Genomic DNA, 24292 nt, shown 5'->3' with positions numbered 1-24292 from the left:
ACCCAGACAGGAGCAAGTATATATAGAATTATGGTTCACCTTAATTACAGAGCTCTCACAACACATTCCTAAACTCACTTTTAATAAAGGCAAGATCCCTTACCTCAAATCCATTAAAGAACTCAGGTTGAGCCATGTATTTTCTGTTTCTAACTAGTTGACTCTGTTAGGTCACTTGATCTCTCTCAATCTCCATTGCCATGACTGGGAATGATAATCCCTAATTCACATGATTAAATGATCAAATATACAAAAAAAGACATTGAATCATACCACAGAGAAGAATAACCTTTCTTGTGTTCTGCCTGTTTTCAGCCCCTGGAATCCTCCATTAACACTAATTCATTTATTAAATTAACAAATACTTATAAAGCATCTACTATATCCTTTTTTTTTTTTTTTTATCCTGGGATCCAGAGATACCATAATGAGCAGGGCAGAGATGGTCCCTAATTTAAGTTGTCATTTGAGGTTATCAAATTCAGGTACCCCCCTTTAGCAATACTTTACAAGATCTTCAGGTCAAACAATGTGGGGAAAGTAATTCAGTGGAGAGGGACCAGCATATGTAAGCCCAGAGTAAGCACTCAGTAAATGAGAGCACCCATCATTTCTTCTGGCTCGAAGTCAAATTTTCAAATTTTTGAAAAACATTTAAGCTGTTCCCTAATTGATGCCAAAAAAAATAGCCTTGGCAGCCCAAAGTCAAGTTTGTACACATTAATTCCACAGCAAAAGTATGCACTAACCTGTATAAGTACAGAGAGGAATAAGATATTTGCCTTAAGTAGCACATAATCTAGTCAGGATAAAGAGATACCTTGTAAACCTATTAACAGTAAAGTGGTGTCATAGGTACATTGCCATTGTAAGAACTGAACACTCAGTGGTTCATCAGTTTGAATATGATTTAGGAAGACATCACAGAGCTGATTCTTAAAAGAAAAAATGGAGATCTTCAGTTTCCGTACAAGAGGGCATAACAAGAACTCAATTTACACTCCCACCTGAAACAACTAAAACACGGGACAAAGTGTATGAAACAATGGTTCTCAAGATATTGGACATGAGGCAACAAAAAACAGTATAAACTCTGAAAGAAGGGAAACAAATAAGTTGAACCCTGTGATTGCTTGCCTCTGCTTACTGCCTGAAGAAATTTTCCAGGGCATGCAAGAAAGGGATAGGGGGCATAGGAGAAGTACTATAGTCTTATTGTGTTGAGAGAATACCTGGAAGTCCAGAAAAGCAAAAGCTGCTAGACTGTTCCCCTCAAGAACTGAACTGAGTTCTGATCAGCACATGCATGTGTGGAAACTACCCAAGGCCTGAGAAAGATTCATCCAATGGATTAGGTGTGATTATTGTGTTCTCCACCAGCTAGAGTAGAAAACCTCATCATTCTTGGGGTAAGGTATTCAGAAGAATTCTTGCTACAATAGCAGGAAAAATGAACATACTAAATGTTGTTACGGTCCCACCTATCAAAACTTAGAAATAAGACCTGAAAGGATCAAGTTGTTTTTGAATAATTAACTGTATCTCCCCACACATCTGTCAGTTTGTCATAATATGGTTGCTTTCATGTTGCTATGATGGTGAAAGTTATGCTGCCAGTATTTCAAAAATAAGCAGGGTCACCCATGGTGGACAGTTTTTAGTGGAGATTCCACACTAAGACAGACAAGGAAAAAGGACCTGGCAGATTACTTCTGAAAAATTGGCCAGTGAAAACGTTATGAATAGCAGCAGAACAATGTCTGGTATAATGCCAGAAGATGAGCCCCTCAAGTCAGAAGGCAGTCGAAATACAACTGATAAAGAGCTGCCTCATCAAAGTAGAGTCAATCTAAATGACATGGATGGAGTAAAGCTTTCAGAATCGTAATTTGCCAAGGTGGCACAACTTAAAATGAGAAGAAACAGCTGCAAACATCTTTAATAATTGGAATGTTGAATGTAAGAAGTATGAATCTAGAAAAATCGTTGTTGTTGTTGGGTATCATTGAGTCAGTTCCAACTCATAGCAACCCTATGTACAGCAGAACAAAACATTGCCTGGTTCTGTGCCATCTTCACAATTGTTATGCTTGAGTTCATCATTGCAGCCACTGTGTCAATCCTTCTCTTTGAGGGTCTTTCTCTTTTTTGCTGGCATTCCATTTTATCAAGCATGATGTCCTTCTCCAGTGACTGGTCCCTCCTGATAACATGGCTAAAATATGAGATACAAAGTCTCACCATCCTTGCTTCTAAGGAGTATTCTGGCTGTGCTTCTTCCATGACAGCTTTGTTCATTCCTCTGCCAGTCCATAGTATAGTCAATATTCTTTGCAAATATCATAATTCAAAAGTATCAATTGAAAGTTGCCAGAAACAAAATGGGACATGTAAAGATCGATATCCTAGGCATTAGTGAGCTGAAATTACTGGTATTGGCCATTTTGAATAGGACAATCATATTGTCTACTCTGCTGGGAATGACAACTTGAATAGACATTGCATTTTGTCATCAAAAAGAACATTTCAAGATCTGTCCTGAAATAAAATGCTGTCAGTAAAGAGAATAATAGAATAATATCCATATACCTACAAGGAAGGCTAGTTAATGCAACTATTATTCAAATTTACCCACTAACCACTAATGCCAAAGATGAGGGAATTTAAGATTTTAACCAAATTCTGCCACCTGAAATCAATCAAATACGCAATCAAGATGCATTAATAATTACTGGTGATTGGAATGCAAAAGATGGAAATAAAGAAGGAGGTTTGGCAGTTGGAAAATATGACCTTGGTAATAGAATTGACGCTGGAGATCTCATGACAGAATTTTGCAAGACCAATGACTCCTTCATTGCAAATACTTTTTTTCAATAATGTAAATGGCAACTATACACATGGACCTCAAAAGATGGGATACATAGGATCAAATTGACTACGTATGTGGAAAGGGACAATGGAGAAGCTCAACATCATCAGCCACAACAAGACAGGAGGCCCACTGTGGAACAGATCATCACTTCCTCATATGCAAGCTTAAGCTGAAGCTGAAGAAAACTAAAGCAATTTCATGAGAGCCAAAATATGACTTTGAATATATTCCACCTCAATTTAGAGACCATTTCAAGAATAGATTTGACACATGGAACACTAATGATTGAAGATCAGGCCAGTTATGAAGTGACATTAAGGATATCAAACATGAAGAAAGCAAAAGGTCACTAAAAAGAGGAAAGAAAGAAAAGACCAAAATGGATATCAGAAGAGACTCTGAAACTTCCTGTTGAACATAGAGTAGCTAAAGCAAAACAAGAAATGATGAAGTAAAAGAGCTCAACAGAAGATTTCAAAGGGTGGCTCAAGAAGACAAAGTAAAGTATTCTAATGAACTGCGCAAAGACCAGGAGTTAGAAAACCAAAAGGGAAGAATGCTCATGAAATTTCTCAAGCTCAAAGGACTGAACAAAAAATTTAAGCCTAGAGTTCCAATTTTGAAGGATTTTATGGGGAAAACATGGAACAACATGAGAAGCATCAAAAGAAGATGAAAGAAATACACAGATTCACTGTACCAAAAACAATTGGTTGAGATTCAACCATTTCAGGAGGTAGCATATGATCAAGAACTGGTGGTAATGAAGGCAGAAGTTCAAGCCGCACTGAAGGAACTGGCAAAAACCAAGCCTCCAGGAATTGACAGAATACCAATTGAGATGTTTCAACAAAGAGATGCAGTTCTGGATTCCTGTGTCAAGAAATTAGGAAGATAGCTTCCTAGCCAACCACCTGGAAGGGATCTATGTTTGTGCTCATTCCAAAGAAAAGTGATCTAACAAGATGGGGAAATTATCGAACAATATCATATGTAAGCAAAATTTTTGCTGAAGATCATTCAAAAGTGGTTGCAACAGTTCATCAACGGGGAACTGCCAGAAATTCAAACCAGATTCAGGAGAGGATGTGGAACCAGGGATATCATTGCTGATGTCAGATGGATCCTGGCTGAAAGCAGAGATACCGGAAAGATGTTATGTTTACCTATGTCTTATTGACTATGCAAAGCCATTTGACTGTGTGGGTCATAATAAATTATGGTAACATTTTGAAGAATGGGAATTCCAAACACTCAGTTGTGCTTATGAGCAACCTGTACATAGTCCAAGAGGCAGTCGTTCAAACACAAGAGGATGTTGTGTTTAAAGTCAGGAAAAGTGAGTGTTAGGGCTGTGTCCTTTCACCACACCTATTCAGTCTGTATGCTGAGCAAATAATCTGAGAAGCTAGACTATATGAAGAAGAACAGGGCATCAGGATTGGAGGAAGACTCATTAACAACCTGCTTTATGCAGAAGACACAACCTTGCTTGCTGAAAGTGAAGAAAACTTGGAGCACTTACTGATGAAGATCAAAGACTACAGCCTTCAGTATGGCTTGTACCTCAATATAAAGAAAACAAAAATCCTAACAACTAGACCAATAAGCAACAACATGATAAACAGAGAAAAGATTGAAGTTGTCAAGGGTTTCATTTTACTTGAATCCACAATCCACGCCCATGGGAGCAGCAGTCTAGAAATCAAATGACATATTGCATTGGACAAATCTGCTACAAAAGACCTCTTTAAAGTGTTGAGAACTTTGAGAACTAAGGATGTCACTTTGAGAACTAAGGTGCACCTGACCCAAGCCATGGTATTTTCAGTGGTCTCATATACATTCAAAAGTTCGACAATAAATAAGGAAGACCAAAGAAAAATTGACACTTCTGAATTATGGTGTTGGTGAAGAGCATTGACTATACCAAGGACTGCCAAAAGAATGAACAAACGTGTCTTCAAAGAAGTGCAGCCAAAATGATCCTTAGAAGCAGGGATGGTGAGACTTCATCTTATGTACTTTGGCCATGTTATCAGAAGGGAGCAGTCTCTAGTGAAGGACATTATGCTTGGTAAAGTACAGGGTCAACGAGAAAGAGGAAGAACCTCAACAAGACCGATTGCCACAATGGCTGCAACAATGGGCTTAAGCATAGCAAGGATTGTGAGGATGGTGCAGGACTGGCCAGTGTTTTGTTGTGTTGTACAAGCGGTCACTATGAGTCAGAGCTGACTCAACTGCACCTAACAACAACAAGTGCATCCTGGAAAAAAAACTTTAGAATATTCATAACACTGCAACAGTACTCAATAAATAAAATCTCAGTGTCTGGTATCCAAACAAAAATTATGAGTCCTGAAAAGAAGGAGGAAAATACAAACCATCAAGTGGTAAAATCAACTGATTCAAATTAACTTGGAATTGACACAGTTGATCAGACTGCATTTCTTCCATATGTTCAAGAAGATGGATGAATGATTAAATATAAGGAGAGACATAGGAAATATAAAAAAGAGCCAAACCAAACATTTAGAGATAAAAACTACAATACCTGAGATGAAAAATACATTGGATGAGATGAATGGCAGGTTAGAAATTGCAAAAGTAAACATTAGTGAACTTGAAAATACGGAAATAGAAACTCCATAAAATTAAACACACAGGAAAAAAAAAGACAGAAAAAAAAATGAATAGAGAATCAGAGGGACAACTTCAAGCAGCCTAATATAAATATAATTAGACTTCCAAAAGAAGGATGGGGGAGGGGCCAGAAAAATATTTGGGGAAATAAAAGGTAGAAAATTTTCCAAATTGAAGAAAACTATAAACCCATTGATCCAAGAAGCTCAAAAAAAAAAAAAAAAAAATCCCAAAGACAAGAGACATGAAGAAAACTACACAAAGGCATATCATAATCAAATTGTTTAAAACCAGTGATAAAGAAGAGCTGGAGGAAGAAAGAAACATTACATACAGAGGAAAAAATGAGAATGAGAGCAGAGACCTTATCAGAAACACTGAACGCTAGAGGAGAATGATAAGACATCTTTTAAGTACTAAAAACAAAGAAACAAACAAAAATATCCACCTAGATCCTTTAGCCAGTGATAATATCTTTCAAAAATGAAGATGAGAGCTGTAATTGTGAAAGGCGGGGCCAAGATGGCTTACTAGGCAGAAGCTTCTGCTGAACCCTCTTGCAACAAAGACCCGAAAAAACAAGTGAATCAATTACATATGTGACAATCTACAAACCCTGATCATCAAACACAGAACTAAGGAATCAACCTGAGCAACAGGGAAGCAAGAGACCACGCAGAAGCATTGACGAGTTGCTGAGTCCACACAGTGCCTCAACTCTGATTCCTTGGTGCCGTTCTTTGGAGCGAACATAGTGGGGCTGATGGTAGTTTCCTGAGACACGGCAAGCACAGGATGCAACTCTAACCCCCGGGGCAATCTCGGGGAGGGAGGGACCCAGCCAGCACACACAGGCTACACACACCTCTGGAATCTGAGAAAAAATAGCTCTCTCATGCAGATCTGATAGCTCCTTCTGAAAGTACTCTCTCCTATCTATTTGATTCCTCCCCTCCCTGCCCCAGCCAGCTTCAATAACATTTGAATTCCCTGGGCCTGAGATAGAAGTGCCATCATGCTTTTTCTGACCCATTCTCCTGGCCTGGGAGAAGGAGCAAATTAACAAATACAGGAAAAATACTTCCCCACCTCCCCTAAACTGGAAGATCAGAGCAGAAGCAGCTACAGTCCAGGCATAAGAGACCCACAGACTTTGGCTTTCACCCCTACATGAAGCCAGGTGGCTATTATAATGCAAAGGCAAATCTGCTAGAGGCTTGACTGTAATTGTTTCAGCTGTGCGGTGGAGAGGCAGGTTTTGAAGGTCTGATACTACTCTACCTATTAAACAAAGTCCTCACCTACCCACAGCAGGGACCTGAGGGCTGAGGCTCCATCCATGCAACCTAGCCACCCGTGAAAGGATAGCAGTGCTTACCAGTCTTTACAGGTATCAGCATTGGGTGCCTAAGGTACAGCTGCAGAGCCCATCCTAGAGTGCTCTGGAGAACAGAGATGCACCTTCCTCACTGGCACTTGGGGGAAGGCTGTCAGCACCCTGCCCTCCTCAGAGTGTGACCCCCTGCTGCTACCAGAGACCAGTGCATACAACCACCACCACAACTCCTCTAAGATAGTAGGTGTGAGCCTACACCACACACTAGATGACCAACTATCAGGACACCTAAGTTGATTCTATTCAAGAATAGTGAATGGACTCATAGGCTCATATACCTGGTAACAGATTTAACCATCAGGTAACAGGACATTAGTGCTTCAGAGGTTTCAGTAATCAAGTTAGCACACTCTAGTAGCCTATCTGGGTATATTGAAACAAAACAAAACAAAAAGATAGGACACAGTCAGCAAACATAAAATAAATTGTTACAATAACTTATAGATGGCTCGGAGACAGCAGTCAATATAAAATCACATAAAGAAGCAGACCATAATTGCTCCTACAAACTCCCAAAACAGAGAATCAAGGTATCTCACAGATGAAGATGTGTTCCTGGAATTGCCAGATGTAGAATACAAAAGATTAATAAATAGAACACTTCAAGACATCAGGAAAGACACCAGGAATGAAATTAGGCAATGTACAGAAAAAGCCAAGGAACACACAGATAAAGCAGTTGAAGAAATTAAAAAGATTATTCAAGAACATAATGAACAATTTAATAAGCTGGAAGAATCCATAGAAAGACAGCATTCAGAAATTCAAAAGATTAACAATAAAATTACAGAATTAGACAACTCGATAGGAAGTCAGAGGAGCAGAATTGAGGAATTGGAATGCAGAACTGGGGAGATGGAGGATAAGGCACTTGGCACCAATATACTTGAAGAAAAATCAGATAAAAGAATTTTTTTCAAAAAGAAGAAACCCTAAGAATCATGTGGGACTCCATCAAGAAGAATAACTTGTGAGTGATTGGAATTCCAGACCAGGGAGGGATAACAGAAAATACACAGAGAATTGTTGAAGATTTGTTAGCAGAAAACTTCCCTAACATCATGAAAGATGAAAGGTATCTATCCAAGAAGCTCATTGAACCCCATATAAGGTAGATCCAAAAGAAAGTCACCAAGACATATTATCATCAAACTTGCTAAAACCAAAGATAAAAATTTCAAGAGCAGCCAAGGATAAACGAAAAGGCACATACAAAGGAGAATCAATAAGAATAAGTTCGGACTACTCATCAGAAAAGATGCAAGCAAGAAGGCAATGGGATGACATATACAGAGCATTGAAGGAGAAAAATTGCCAGCCAAGAATCATATATCCAGTTGGTTGGTTGTGGCATTTAGATCTTTTGTGTCTTTATTGGACTTTCTGGATGTCTTGTCCTTCACCGAAAGTGGTGTGTTAAAGGCTCCTACTATAATTGTGGAGTTGTCTATCTCACTTTTCAATTCTGTTAAAGTTTGTTTTATGAAACTTGCAGCCCTATCATTGGGTGCATAAATGTTTAATATGGTTATATCTTCTGGTAAATTATCCTTTTAATCATTATGCAGTGTTCTTCTTTATTCTTTTTGGTGGATTTAACTTTAAAGTCTATTTTGTCAGAAATTAATATTGCTGTAGGTGCTGTCGAGTCGATTCCGACTCATAGCAACCCTATGCACAACAGAATGAAACACCGCCCGGTCCTGCGCCATCCTTACAATCATTGTTATGTTTGAGCTCATTGTTGCAGCCACTGTGTCAATCCACCTCATTGAGGGTCTTCCTCTTTTCCGCTGACCCTGCACTCTGCCAAGCATGATGTCCTTCTCCAGGAACTGATCCCTCCTGACAACATGTCCAAAGTATGTAAGACGCAGTCTTGCCATCCTTGCCTCTAAGGAGCATTCTGGCCACACTTCTTCCACAATCTGATTTTAGAACCTATTATACTGCCATAGTAGTCAAAACAGCCTGGTGCTGGTACAACAACAGATACATAGACCAATGGAACAAAATTGAGAATCCAGACATAAATCCATCCACATATGAGCAGCTGTTATTTGACAAAGGCCCAAAGCCAGTTAACTGGGGAAAAGACAGTCTTTTTAACAAATGGTGCTGGCATAACTGGATATCCATCTGCAAAAAAATGAAACAAGACCCATATCTCACACCATGCACAAAATGTAACTCAAAATAAATCAAAGACCTAAACAAAATCAAAAGCGATAAAGATCATGGACAAAAAAATAGAGACAATGTTAGAGCTCTAATACATGGCAAAAACAGTGTACAAAACATTACTAAAAATGCAGAAGAGAAACTAGATAACTGCGAGCTCCTAAAAATCAAACACCTATGTTCACCCAAAGACTTCACCAAAAGAGTAAAAAGACTACCTACAGATTACAGATTGGGAAAAGGTTTTTAGCTATGACATTTCCAACCAGCACCTGATCTCTAAAATATACATGATGCTCCAAAAACTCAACCACAAGAAGACAAATAACCCAATTAAAAAATGGGCAAAGGATATGAACAGGCAGTTCACTAAAGAAGACATTCAGGTAGCTCACAGATACATAAGGAAATGTTCATGATCATTATCCATTAGGAAATGCAAATCAAATCTACAATGAGATTTCATCTCATTCCAACAAGGCTGGCATTAATCAAAAAATTACATAATAATAAATGTTGGAGAGGTTGTGGAGAGACCGGAACACTTATATACTGCTGGCAGGAATGTAAAATGGTACAACCACTTTGGAAATCTATTTGACGCTTCCTTAAAAGGCTAGATATAGAAATACCATATGATCCAGCAATCCCACTCCTTGGAATATATCCTAGAGAAATAAGAGCTTTTACTCGAACAGATATATGCACACCCATGTTCATTGTAGCACTGTTTACAACAGCAAAAAGATGGAAGCAACCAAGGTGCCCATCAACAGATGAATGGATAAATAAATTATGGTATATTCACACAATGGAATACTACACATAGATAAAGAACAATGATGAATCCATGAAACATTTCATACCAAGGAGAAATCTGGAAGACATTATGCTGAATGAAATTAGTCAGTTGCAAAAGGACAAATATTATATAAGACCGCTATTATAAGAACAGGAGAAACAGTTTAAACAGAGAAGAAAATATTCTTTGATGGCTATGAGAGAGGGGATAGGGGAGGGAGAGGGGTGTTCACTAATTAGATAGTAGATAAGAACTATTTTAGGTGAAGGGAAAGACAACACACAATACAGGAGAGGTCAACATAACTGGGCTAAGCCAAAAGCAAAGATGTTTCCTGAATAAACTGAACATTTCAGAGGCCAGTATAGCAGGGGCGGGGGTTTGGGGACCATGGTTTCAGGGGACATCTAAGTCAATTGGCATAATAAAATGTATTAAGAAAATATTTTGCATCCCACTTTGGAGATTGTTATCTGGGGTCTTAAACGCTAGCAAGTGGCCATCTAAGATGCATCAATTTGTCTCAACCCACCTGGAGCAAGGAAGAATGAAGAACACCAAAGACACAAGGTATTTACGAGCCTAAGAGACAGAAAGGACCACATAAACCAGAAACTACATCAGCCTGAGACCAGAATAACTAGATGGTGCCTGGCCACCACCGATGACTTCCCTCACAGGGAACACAACAGAGAACCCCCAAGGAAGCAGGAGAGCAGTGGGATGCAGACCCCAAATTCTCATAAAAAGGCCAGACTTAATGGTCAGACTAGGGAGGCCATGGTTCCCAGATCTTCTGTTAGTCAGGAACCATTCCCAAAGCCAACTCTTCAGACAGGGATTGGACTGGAAAATGGGATGGAAAATGATACTGGTGAAGAAAGAGCTTCTTGGATCAAGTAGACACATGAGACTGTGTTAGCATTTCCTGTCTGGAGGGGAGATGAGAGGGCAGATGGGGCCAGGAGCTGCCCAAATGGACATGGAGAGAGAGTGGAGGGAAGGACTGTGCTGTCTTATTAGGGGGAGAGCAATTAGGAGTGTATAGCAAGGTGTATATAAATTTTTGTATGAGAGACTGACCTGATTTGTAAACTTGCACTTAAAGCACAATAAAAATAAAATTAAAAAAAAAATGAAGATGAGAAAAGATATTTTTCAGACATACAAAAGTAGAAGGAATTAATCATCAGCTAACCCACACTATGAGAAAGGTTAAAGGAAGTGCCTTAGGCAGGAGAAAAATAATACCAGATGGAAATCTGGATCTACACAGAATGAGATGCACAAGAAAAAGTAACTAGACAGGTAAATACAAAGATTTTTCTTTTTTTTTTTTAAATTTTATTGATGTCCTTGAGAATATGCACAGAAAAAATATACACTAATTCAACAGTTTCTATGTGTACAATTCTGTACAATTCGGTGCAACTTGTGCAACCATTCTCACCCTCCTTTGCTGAGTTGTTCCTCCCCCATTGACATAAACTCACTGCCCCCTGAGGTTCCTATCTAAACTTTCCAGTGGGTGTTGTCACTTTGACCCCATATAAATAGTTCTTAAAAGAGCACAATGCTCAAGGTAGACATTTTTTACTAGCTAAGCTAAACTACTGTTTGGTTTTAAGAAGATTTCAAGGGATATTTTTGGTTTAAGGTTTAAAGATTATCCCAGGGGCATTATTTTCAGGGGTACATCCAGCCTTCATGGCTTCAGAAAGCCTGGACTACAAAAGAATTTGAAAATGTGTTCTGCATTTTCCCCCTTTTGATCAGAAATCTTCTATAGGATCTTTCATCAAAATGTTCAGGGGGCCAAGATGGCAGACTAGGTAGACGCTACCTCAGATCCCTCTTGCAACAAAGACTCAGAAAAACAAGTGAATCGATCACATACATAGCAATCTACGAACCCTGAACAACAAACACAGATTTAGAAATGGAGAACGAACAAATACAGGGAAGCAGCGACTGTTTTCGGAGCCTGGAGCCAGCATCCCAGTCAGGTAACCTTGGCGCCGGGCTTAGGTCTGGGCCCAGGGGAGCTGAACTCTAAATCTTGTGATGGAGCAAACAAGGGGCACAGCCCTACTCCCCTGAACTCACCCCGGGAGGGGCCCAGCCAGTCCGCGTGGGCGGTGTGGTGACGCGGCTGGTGGGAGAAGTCCCTGGGAGGCAGTGACTGGTTTTGGAGCTGAGAATGCAGCGTCCCAGCCGGGGAACCTTGGCGCCGGGCTTTTGACTGGGCGCTGTCACGGCACAAGCACAGGGCGCAGTCCTACTCCTCTGAACTAACCCCGGGAGGGGGCCCAGCCGGTCCGCAGAGGCGGCGCGGTGACGCGGCTGGCGGGACGAGAAGTCCCCGGGAGGCAGCGACTGATTTTGGAGCCGGGAGTGCAGCGTCCCAGCAGGGGAACCTTGACGCTGGGCTTTGGACTGGCAGTGGAGGATCTGACCGCGGCTTCAGCAGGCCAGACCCTTGGGGGCAATCTCCACACAGCCAGCACACATAGGCGACAGGCCCCTCGGGAATCTCAGACAAAATAGTCATTCCAAGCAAGAAAAGCAACTTTGGCTATATTCCGAGGTGCTACTCTCCTATTTCTCTGAACCCTCCCCTACCCTTCCCAGGCGGCTTCATTAACATTGGAATTTCCTGCGCCAGAGGGAGAACGGCTCCAGCTCCGCGGTGGCTTTACTCCCCCCCCCCCTCTTTTTTTTGGTCTTTTCCTAACCCATTCTTCCGGCCTGAGAGAAGGAATCACAAAAATCCCAGGGACCAAAAATCTATCCCTAATTGGACTAAAAACACAGAAACAGCTACAGCCAAGCATATATGATCCAAATCTCGGACTTTCATCCTTACAGGGAACAAGGTGGCAGTTATAATCCAAAGGCAGTTCTGATACGGAACTGACTGCATTTTTTTTTTAGCGGATTTTCTGGAAAAACAAGTTTCCCAGGTCTGATATCTCTGCTCATTCAACAGAGCCCTAACTGACCCACAACAGGGAACCGAGGGCTGAAGCTCCCCCCAGACCACCTAGCCTCTTGCCTTAGGGGTCTAAGGAGGGTGACATCTACCAATCAGTGGAGGTACTTGCATTGGGGGCCTAAGGTACAGCTGCAGTGCCCTCCCACCAAGGTGCTATAGGAATAGAGACACACCTACCTCACTGACACTTGGGGGAAGCTTGTTAGCAACCTGCCCCCCCCGGAGGGTGAACCCCAGCTGCTAATAGAATCTGGTGCACACAACTATCACCACTACTTCTCTAGGTGGATAGGTGTTAGGGTGCAGCACACACTTGATGACCCAAAATCAGATTCTACTCAAGAATAGTGAATAGACTCAGGCATATATATCTGGCAACAGCCCAAACCAGCTGGTAATAGGTCATAAGTAAGTCAAGGGCTACAACAAACAAGACAGCACAATCTAGTAGCCCATCCACGTATATTGAAAGAAAACAAGACAAGATAAGACTCACTGAGCAATTATAGAATAAACCACTACAAAAAAAAAAAAAGTTTTTTTTTTTTTATACCTTAGTGATGGCTTGGAGACAGCAGTCGATATCAAACCACATAAAGATGCAGACCATGACAGCTTCTACAACCCCCCAAACAAAGGAATCAAAATCTTTCCCAAATGAAGATACAATCCTGGAATTATCAGATACAGAATACAAAAAACTAATTTGCAGAATGCTTCAAGACATCAGAAACGAAATAAGGCAAACTGCAGAAAAACCCAAGGAACACACTGATAGAACAGTTGAAGAACTCAAAAAGATTATTCAAGAACATAGTGGAAAAATTACTAAGTTGCAAGAATCCATAGAGAGACAGCATGTAGAAATCCAAAAGATTAACAATAAAATTACAGAATTAGACAACGCAATAGGAAGTCAGAGGAGCAGACTTGAGCAATTAGAATGCAGACTGGGAAATCTGGAGGACCAGGGAATTAACACCAACATAGCTGAAAAAAAAATTAGATAAAAGAATTAAAAAAAAATGAAGAAACCCTAAGAATCATGTGGGACTCTATCAAGAAGGATAACTTGCATGTGACTGGAGTCCCAGAACAGGGAGGGAGGACAGAAAACACAGAGAAAATAGTTGAAGATCTGCTGACAGAAAACTTCCCTGACATCATGAAAGACGAAAGGATATCTATCCAAGATGCTCATCGAACCCCATTTAAGATGGATCCAAAAAGAAAAACACCAAGACATATTATCATCAAACTTGCCAAAACCAAAGATAAAGAGAAAATTTTAAAAGCAGCTAGGGAGAAAAGAAAGGCCTCCTTCAAGGCAGAATCAATAAGAATAAGTTCAGACTACTCATCAGAAACCATGCAGGCAAGAAGGCAATGGGACGACATATACAGAACACTGAAGGAGAAAAACTGCCAGCCAAGGATCATATATCCAGCAAAACTCTCTTTGAAATATGAAGGCGAAATTGAGATATTTACAGATAAACACAAGCTTAGAGAATTTGCAAAAACCAAACCAAAGCTACAAGAAATACTAAAGGAAATTGTTTGGTCGGAAAACCAATAATATCAGATATCAGCACAACACAAGGTCACAAAACAGGACATCCTGATATCAACTCAAATAGGGAAATCACAAAAACAAATTAAGATTAATTAAAAAAATGCGCATAACAGGGAATCATTAAAGTCAATATGTAAAAGATCACAATAATCAAAAAGAGGGACTAAATACAGGTGGCATAGAACTGCCATATGGAGAGTGATACAAGGCGATATAGAACAATACAAGTTAGGTTTTTACTTAGAAAAATAGGAGTAAATATTAAGGTAACCACAAAGAGGTATAACAACTCCATAACTCAAGATAAAAGCCAAGAAAAACGTAACGACTCAACTAACATAAAGTCAAACACTACGAAAATGAGGATCTCACAATTTACTAAGAAAAACATCTCAGCACAAAAAAGTAAGTGGAAAAATGAAATGGTCAACAACACACATAAAAAGGCATCAAAATGACAACACTAAACACTTACTTACCTATAATTACCCTGAATGTAAATGGACTAAATGCACCAATAAAGAGACAGAGAGTCTCAGACTGGATAAAGAAACACGATCTGTCTATATGCTGCCTACGAGAGACACACCTTAGACTTAGAGACGCAAACAAACTAAAACTCAAAGGATGGAAAAAAATATATCAAGCAAACAATAAGCAAAAAAGAAGAGGAGTAGCAATATTAATTTCTGACAAAATAGACTTCAAAGTTAAATCCACCACAAAGGATAAAGAAGGACACTACATAATGATAAAAGGGACAATTGATCACGAAGACATAACCATATTAAATATTTATGCACCCAATGACAGGGCTGCAAGATACAGAAATCAAATTTTAACAGAACTTAAAAGTGAGATAGACACCTCCACAATTATAGTAGGAGACGTCAACACACCACTTTTGGAGAAGGACAGGACATCCAGTAAGAAGCTCAATAGAGACACGGAAGACCTAATTACAAAAATCAACCAACTTGACCTCATTGACTTATACAGAACTCTCCACCCAACTGCTGCAAAGTATACTTTTTTTTTCTAGCGCACATGGAACATTCTCTAGAGTAGACCACATATTAGGTCATAAAACAAACCTTTGCAGAATCCAAAACATCGAAATATTACAAAGCATCTTCTCAGACCACAGGGCAATAAAACTAGAAATCAATAACAGAAAAACTAGGGAAAAGAAATCAAATACTTGGAAAATGAACAATACCCTCCTGAAAAAAGACTGGGTTATAGAAGCCATCAAGGAGGGAATAAAGAAATTCATAGAATGCAACGAGAATGAAAATACTTCCTATCAAAACCTCTGGGACACAGCAAAAGCAGCGCTCAGAGGTCAATTTATATCGATAAATGCACACATACAAAAAGAAGAAAGAGCCAAAATCAGAGAACTGTCCCTACAACTTGAACAAATAGAAAGTGAGCAACAAAAGAATCCGTCAGGCACCAGAAGAAAACAAATAATAAAAATTAGCGCTGAACTAAATGAATTAGAGAACAGAAAAACAATTGAAAGAATTAACAAAGCCAAAAGCTGATTCTTTGAAAAAATTAACAAAATCGATAAACCATTGGCTAGACTGACTAAAGAAATACAGGAAAGGAAACAAATAACCCGAATAAGAAACGAGAAGGGCCACATCACGACAGACCGAACTGAAATTCAAAGAATCATATCAGATTATTACGAAAAATTGTACTCTAACAAATTTGCAAACCTAGAAGAAATGGATGAATTCCTGGAAAAACACTACCTACCTAAACTAACACATTCAGAAGCAGAACAACTAAATAGACCCATAACAAAAAAAGAGATTGAAACAGTAATCAAAAAACTCCCAACAAAAAAAAGCCCTGGCCCGGACGGCTTCACTGCAGACTTCTACCAAACTTTCAGAGAAGAGTTAACACCACTACTACTAAAGGTACTTCAAAGCATAGAAAATGACGGAATACTACACAACTCATTTTATGAAGCCACCATCTCCCTGATACCAAAACCAGGTAAAGACATTACAAAAAAACAAAATTACAGACCTATACTCCTCATGAACATAGATGCAAAAATCCTCAACAAAATTCTAGCCAATAGAATTCAACAACATATCAAAAAGTAATTCACCACGACCAAGTGGGATTTATACCAGGTATGCAAGGCTGGTTTAATATTAGAAAAACCATTAATGTAATCCACCACATAAATAAAACAAAAGACAAAAACCACATGATCTTGTCAATTGATGCAGAAAAGGCATTTGACAAAGTCCAACACCCATTTATGATAAAAACTCTCACCAAAATAGGAATTGAAGGAAAATTCCTCAACTTAATAAAGGGCATCTATGCAAAGCCAACAGCCAACATCACTCTAAATGGAGAGAACCTGAAAGCATTTCCCTTGAGAACGGGAACCAGACAAGGATGCCCTTTATCACCACTCTTATTCAACATTGTGCTAGAGGTCCTAGCCAGAGCGATTAGGTTAGACAAAGAGATAAAGGGCATCCGGATTGGCAAGGAGGAAGTAAAATTATCTCTATTTGCAGATGACATGATCTTATACACAGAAAACCCTAAGGAATCCTCCTGAAAACTACTGAAACTAATAGAAGAGTTTGGCAGAGTCTCAGGTTATAAGATAAACATACAAAAATCACTTGGATTCCTCTACATCAACAAAAAGAACATCGAAGAGGAAATCACCAAATCAATACCATTCACAGTAACCCCCAAGAAGATGAAATACTTAGGAATAAATCTTACCAAGGATGTAAAAGACCTATACAAAGAAAACTACAAAGCTCTACTACAAGAAATTCAAAAGGACATACTTAAGTGGAAAAACATACCTTGCTCATGGATAGGAAGACTTAACATAGTAAAAATGTCTATTCTACCAAATACAAATACAATGCACTTCCGATCCAAATCCCAATGTCATTTTTTAAGATGATAGAGAAACAAATCACCAACTTCATATGGAAGGGAAAGAAGCCTCGGATAAGCAAAGCATTACTGAAAAAGAAGAAGAAAGTGGGAGGCCTCACTCTACCTGATTTCAGAACCTATTATACAGCCACACTAGTCAAAACAGCCTGGTATTGGTACAACAACAGGCACATAGACCAGTGGAACAGAATTGAGAACCCAGATATAAACCCATCCACATATGAGCAGCTGATATTTGACAAAGGCCCAGTGTCAGTTAATTGGGGAAAAGATAGTCTTTTTAACAAATGGTGCTGGCATAACTGGATATCCATTTGCAAAAAAATGAAACAGGACCCATACCTCACACCAAGCACAAAAATTAACTCCAAGTGGATCAAAGACCTAAACATGAAGACTAAAACGATAAAGATCAGGGAAGAAAAAATAGGGACAATGTTAGGAGCCCTAATACAAGGCATAAACAGAACACAAAACATTACCAAAAATGACGAAGAGAAACCAGATAACTGGGAGCTCCTAAAAATCAAACACCTATGCTCATCTGAAGACTTCACCAAAAGAGTAAAAAGAACACCTACAGACTGGGAAAAAATTTTCAGCTATGACATCTCCGACCAGCGCCTGATCTCTAAAATCTATATGATTCTGTCAAAACTCAACCACAAAAAGACAAACAACCCAATCAAGAAGTGAGCAAAGGATATGAACACACACTTCACTAAAGAAGATATTCAGGCAGCTACAGATACATGAGAAAATGCTCTTGATCATTAGCCATTAGAGAAATGCAAATTAAAACTACGATGAGATTCCATCTCACTCCAACAAACCTGGCATTAATCCAAAAAACACAAAATAATAAATGTTGGAGAGGCTGCGGAGAGATTGGAACTCTTACACACTGCTGCTGGGAATGTAAAATGGTACAACCACTTTGGAAATCTATCTGGCGTTATCTTAAACAGTTAGAAATAGAACTACCATACAACGCAGAAATCCCACTCCTCGGAATATACCCTAGAGAAATAAGACCCTTCACACAAACAGATATATGCACACCCATGTTTATTGCAGCTCTGTTTACAATAGCAAAAAGCTGGAAGCAACCAAGGTGTCCATCAACGGATGAATGGGTAAATAAATTGTGGTATATTCACACAATGGAATACTACGCATCGATAAAGAACAGTGACGAATCTGTGAAACATTTCATAACACGGAGGAACCTGGAAGGCATTATGCTGAGAGAAATTAGTCAGAGGCAAAAGGACAAATATTGTATAAGACCACTATTATAAGATCTTGAGAAAGAGTATAAACTGAGAAGAGCACATACTTTTGTGGTTATGGGGTGGGGAGGGAGGCAGGGAAGGAGAGGGTTTTTTACTGATGAATTAGTAGATAAGAACTGCTTTAGGTGAAGGGAAGGACAACACTCAATACATGGAAGGTCAGCTCAACTGGACTGGACCAAAAGCAAAGAAGTTTCCGGGATAAAAATTTTTTTTTCCAAAGGTCAGCGGAGCAAGGGCGGGGGTTTGGGGACCATGGTTTAAGGGGACTTCTAAGTCAATTGGCAAAATAATTCTATTATGAAAACATTCTGCATCCCACTTTGAAATGTGGCGTCTGGGGTCTTAAATGCTATCAAGCGGCCATCTAAGATGCATCAACTGGTCTCAACCCACCTGGAGCAAAGGAGAATGAAGAACACCAAGGTCACACGACAACTAAGAGCCCAAGAGACAGAAAGGGCCACATGAACCGGAGACCTACATCATCCTGAGACCAGAAGAACTAGTTGGTGCCCGGCCACAATCGATGACTGCCCTGACAGGGAGCACAACAGAGGACCCCTGAGGGAGCAGGAGATCAGTGGGATGCAGACCCCAAATTCTCATAAAAAGACCATACTTAATGGTCTGACTGAGACTAGAGGAATCCCGGCGGTCATGGTCCCCAAACCTTCTGTTGGCACAGGACAAGAACCATCCCTGAAGACAACTCATCAGACGTGAAAGGGACTGGACGGTGGGTAGGAGAGAGATGCTGATGAAGAGTGAGCTAATTATATCAGGTGGACACTTGAGACTGTGTTGGCATCTCCTGTCTGGAGGGGGAATGGGAGGATAGAGAGAGATGGAAGCTGGCAAAATTGTCACGAAAGGAGAGCCTGGAAGGGCTGACTCATTAGGGGGAGAGCAGGTAGCAGTACGAAGTAAGATGTATATAAACTTATATGTGACAGTGTGACTTGATTTGTAGACGTTCACTTGAAGCTCAATAAAAGTTAACAAAAAAAAAAAAGTGTTCAGTAATGGTAGCCAGGTACCATCCAGTTCTTCTGGTCTCATGGCAAAGAAGGAAGTTGTTTGTGGAGGCAATAAGCCACACATTCCATTTCCGCCTCCTATTTCTGAGTCTTCTTCTTTTTCTGTTGCTCCAGGCAAATAGAGATCAGTTGTGGTGGCTTGGATGGCTGCTTGCAAGCTGTTTAGACCCCCAGGAACTACTCAATGAACTAAGAGGTAGAACAGAAAGACTAAACATAATATTAGTCCAATTAACTAGGATGTCACATGAAACCATGGCCCTAAGCTTCTAAGCCAAGGAACCAAATCCTACGAGGTATTTGGTTGTACATAAGCAGCCTCAGCAGCCAGCAGCTAATCTTTTTGTGTGTGTGTGTCGTTGTAAACATGTCTATCACACAAGTTTTGTGAAGGCAACTTTTTATAGGTGTACAACTTATTGAGAGCACTTAAAATAATCAGTTGAGCAACCCTACCCTTAAGCAATGTGATTTTCCCATCACTTTAAATCAGAACTCAGTCCTCCATAAGCAATAAAAAAAAAAAAAATTTTTTATAGCTCCCCATTTTTCCCTCCCTAACACCCCTGGTACCCACTACTAAACTTTGGTTTCTATACATTTGCCTTTTCTTCTCTTTTTATGGAAGTGATGCCAGACAGTATTTGTCTTTTTTGTGATTGACTTATTTCACTCAGCAAAATGTCTTCCAGCTCCATCTATATTGTAGCATGTAGCAAAACTTAATTTCTCCTCTGAAAGAGTAGTGTTCCATTGTATATGTGTACGTACCACATTTTGATTATCCATTCGTCTGTTGATAGGCATTTGATTATCCATTTCTTTCCACCTTTTGGCTATTGTGAATAGTGCTACAAGGAACATTGGTGTACATGTCTCTGAGTTTCTGCTTTCAAGTCTTTTGGGTATATAATTAGGAGTGGAATTGCTGGGTCACATGGTAGTTCTATTTGTAGTTTTTTGAAGAACCGACACACTGTTTTTCACAATGGCTGCATCATTTTGCACTCCCACCAGTAATATTTAAGTGTTCCAATTTTTCCACATCCTTGCTAATATTTATTTTCTTTTTCTTTTTTTTAATTTTAGCCATTCTAGTGGGAGTGAAATCGTATCTCATTGTGGTTTTGATTTGCATCTCTTTGATGGCTAATGATGTTGAGCACTTTTTCTTGTGCTTTTTGGTCATTTAAATATCCTCTTTGATGAAATGTTTATTTAAGTCCTTTGCCCATTTTATTTGCCTTTTTGTTGTTAAATTGCTGAAGTTTCATATACATGTTTTGGTTACTAGATTCTTACCTGGAGATAGAAAGCCAAAAGGGAAGGACACACTCAGCATTTCTCAAGCTGAAAGAACTGAAGAAAAAAGTCAAGCCTTAAGTTGCAATACTAAAGGATTCTACAGGGAAAATATTGAATGACAAAGGAAGTATCAAAACAAAATGGAAAGAATACAGAGTTACTATACCAAAAAGAATTGGTCGATATTCAACCATGTTGGGAGGTGATATGTAATCAGGAACAAACGGTACTGAAGGAAAAAGTCCAAGCTGCACTGAAGGAATTCACAAAAAACAAGGCTCTGGGAATTGACGAAACACCAATTGAGATGTTTCAACAAGTGGATGCAGTGCTCACTTGTCTATGCCAAGAAATATGGAAGACAGCTTTCTGGCCAACCAACTGGAAGAGATCCATATTCATGCCTATTCCCAAGAAAGGTGATCAAACACAATGTGGAAATTATCAAACAATATCATTAATATCACATGCCTTTTTGCTGAAGATCATTCAAAAGGGGTTGAAGCAATACATCGACAGGGAATTGCCGGAAATTCAAGCCAGATTCCGAAGAGGATATGGAACCAGGGATATCATTGCTGATGTCAGATGGATCCTGGCTGAGAGTAGAGAATACCAGAAAGATGTTTATCTGTGTTTTATTGACTATGCAAAGGCATTCAACTGTGTGGATCATAATAAATTATGGATAAAATTGCAGAGAATGGGAATTCCAGAACACTTAATTTGCTCATGAGGAATCTGTACATGGATCAAGAGGCAGCCATTCAAACAGAACAAGAGGATACTGCATGGTTTAAAGTCAGGAAAAGTATGTGTCAGGGTTGTATCCTTTCATCATACCTGTTCAATCTGTATGCTGAACAAATAATCTGAGAAGCTGGCCTATATGAAGAAGAATGGAACAAAAGGATTGGAGAAGACTCATTAACAACTTGTGTTATACAGATGACACAACCTTCCTTGCTGAAAATGAAGAGAACTTGAAGCACTTACTGATAAAAATCAAAGACCACAGCCTTCAGTATGTATTACACCTCATCATAAAGAAAATAAAAATCCTCACAACTGGACCAATAAGCAACATCATGATAAGTGGAGAAAAGATTGACATTGTCAAGGATTTCATTTTACTTGGATCCACAATCAACACCCATGGAAGCAGCAGTCAAGAAATCAAAAGACGCACTGCATTGAGAAAATCTGCTGCAAAAAAACTTCTTTAAAGTGTTGAAAAGCACCTTGAGGACTAAGGTGCGCCTGACCCAAACCATGGTGTTTTCAATTGCCTTATATAAATGTGAAAGCTGTACAATGAATAAGGAAGAGGGAAGAAGAATTGACACCTTCGAATTGTGGCCTTGGCGTAGAATATTGAATATACCACGGACTGCCAAAAGAACAAACAAATCTGTCTTGGAAGAAGTACAACCAGAATGCTCCTTAGAAGCAACGGGAGCAAGACTATGTTTCACATACTTTGGACTTGCTATCAGGAGGGATCAGTCTGTAGAAAAGGACATCATGCTTGGTAAAGTAGAGGATCAGTGAAAAAAAGGAAGACTCTCAACAAGATGGATTGACACAGCGGCAGCAAGGATGGGCTCAAGCATCGCAAAAACTGTGAGGATGGTGCAGGACTGGGCAGTGTTTCATTCTGTTGTGCACAGGGTCACTGTGAGTCGGAACTGACTGGACGGAACCTAACAATAAGATTTATTGGATGTATGCTTTCCGAAGGTATTGTCCCAGTCAGTAGTTTGTCTTTTCACTTTTTTGGTAAAGTCTTTTGGTGAACAATTTTTAAAATTTTTATGAGGTCCCACTTTTTTTTGTCTTTTACTGTTTGTGCTTTTGTTATTATATTAGATAATCCATTGTTGAAAGGTGGGCCTGACAGCATTGCCCCTGCATTTTCTTCTAAGAATTTTATGGTTATAGTTTTCTTTACGTTGATGTGTAATCCATACTGAAGGCTGTAGTCTTTGATCTTCATAAATAAGTGCTTCGAGTCCTCTTCCTTTCAGCAAGCGAGGTTGTGTCATCTGCATATTGCAGGTTGCTAATGAGTCTTTCTCCAATTCTGATCCACATTCTTCTTCATATAGTCCAGCTTCTCAGATTATTTGTTCAGCATATAGATTGAATAAGTATGGTGAAACAATACAACCCTGACGCACACCTTTCCTGACTTTAAACCACACAGTATCGCCTTGTTCTGTTCTAATGACTGCCTCTTTGTCTATGTACAGGTTGCTCATAAGCACAATTAAGTGTTCCAGAATTCCCATTCTTCACAGTGTTATTCATAATTTGTTATGATCCTCAAAGTCATATGCCTTTGGATAGTCAGCAAAACACAGGTAAACATCTTTCTGGTACTCTCTGCTTTCAGCCAAGATCCGTCTGACATCAGCAATGATATCCCTAGTTTCATGTCCTCTTCTGAATCTGACTTGAACTTCTGGCAGTTCCCTGTTGATATACTACTGCAACCGCTTTCGAATGATCTTCAGTAAAATTTTGCCAGCACTAGTACGGTGCTTGTCATGTAGTAGGTATGTCTTATATATTGGTGGGATAAATAAATAAATGAATAGGATATTATAAGTGATCAAAAATGTAGTAAAATAGTACTGTTGTTGTGTGCTGTTGAGCCAGTTCCTACTCATAATGACTCTATAAGCCAGACCAGATCTGCTCCATAGGGTTTCCTAGGCTGTAATCTTTATGAGAACAGATCACCAGGTCTTTTCTCCCTCAAAGTCACTGGTGGATTCGAACTTAACCACGGTACTACCCAGGCTCCTTTTTGTTAGCATATAGTTGGCACTAAATAAATATTAGTTGAATCCATTATAAGATTAATATCCTTATTGAATTCCTCCCTCTTTTCTTTCTGTAGCATGTCAAAAGTAATTTCAAAAACCACAACACTATTTGACAAGTTTCTACTTTTTTGTTCTTGTACCTGTTTGCACATTGGTTATTTCTTTTCCAATACTCTCCACAGTTCCAGCTGCTTCATGTCCTAGAATGGCTGGATATTTAATCTTTACTTTTCCATTAATCAGATGATCATCTGTGCCACAAAAGGTAGTGGCCAAAATCTGTGAGGAGATAATACAAAATTCATCTTTATCTTATGAAGTAGGCAATATTTCTCTCACAATGTTTCAAGTATATGGTCAGTTTTTTTTTTTTTTTTTTTTTCTGGTCT

The 24292-nt window shown here is 39.3% G+C and overlaps 1 pseudogene; it reads right to left on the bottom strand.

Moving 5' to 3' along the window:
* The window catches only part of LOC126077540 (alcohol dehydrogenase 1-like), a 48680-nt pseudogene that overhangs the window by 4338 nt on the left and 20050 nt on the right, over positions 1–24292 (bottom strand).

The sequence above is a fragment of the Elephas maximus genome, chromosome 5 (assembly GCF_024166365.1).
Source record: "Elephas maximus indicus isolate mEleMax1 chromosome 5, mEleMax1 primary haplotype, whole genome shotgun sequence".
Lineage (NCBI taxonomy): Eukaryota > Metazoa > Chordata > Mammalia > Proboscidea > Elephantidae > Elephas > Elephas maximus.
Note: the sequence above shows the minus strand (reverse complement) of the source record. Positions and strands in the feature narration are given on the sequence as shown.